Genomic DNA, 652 nt, shown 5'->3' with positions numbered 1-652 from the left:
AAATATTCAAATTCTTATTAAGGTTTGATCTACTTCTCATGGTATATCTCATCAAACCTCATTCACCCTCACAAAGCCCATCTCTTTGGCCCATGAAAAATTAACAATTCAAGATTCGTTTTTCCAGTTGAGTTAGGACAATTCATCTTGAAAATGAAAAGGCGTACTACTACAGAGTGAATATATGTCTATTACCACAGAGATAGGTCAGTATTTTATTAAAAAACAATTAAGAGAAGACAAACCAGGAAGACAATACTATAATTATATCCTTGAATTAAAATAGAGTAGAAATGGGGCTTAGATCTTTAGATTTTATAATTTGTTTTAATATACTTGAGATACATCACTTCCACATTTTCTTCTTCCCTTCTCCCTCTACCACATGATTTTAATCAATTTATGTAAATTTGTTGGAGTACAGTTCTTCATAGTATCCTGATATTATCCATGTTATTTCACTTGGTTCTGTTGTGATGTTGCCCATTTCATTTCTTATATGTGTATTTTGTATTCTCTCCCTCTTTTCCTTTGTTAAATTTGCCAGTGGTTTGTCAATTTTATTAATCTTTTCAAAAACCCAACTTCTGGCCTTGTTGATTTTTTCTATTATCTTTCTGTTTTCTGTTTCATTGTTTTCTGCTTGAATCTT

Source organism: Orycteropus afer, unplaced genomic scaffold, assembly GCF_000298275.1.
Source record: "Orycteropus afer afer isolate SDZICR_OR568_19922 unplaced genomic scaffold, OryAfe1.0 scaffold00032, whole genome shotgun sequence".
Lineage (NCBI taxonomy): Eukaryota > Metazoa > Chordata > Mammalia > Tubulidentata > Orycteropodidae > Orycteropus > Orycteropus afer.
Note: the sequence above shows the minus strand (reverse complement) of the source record.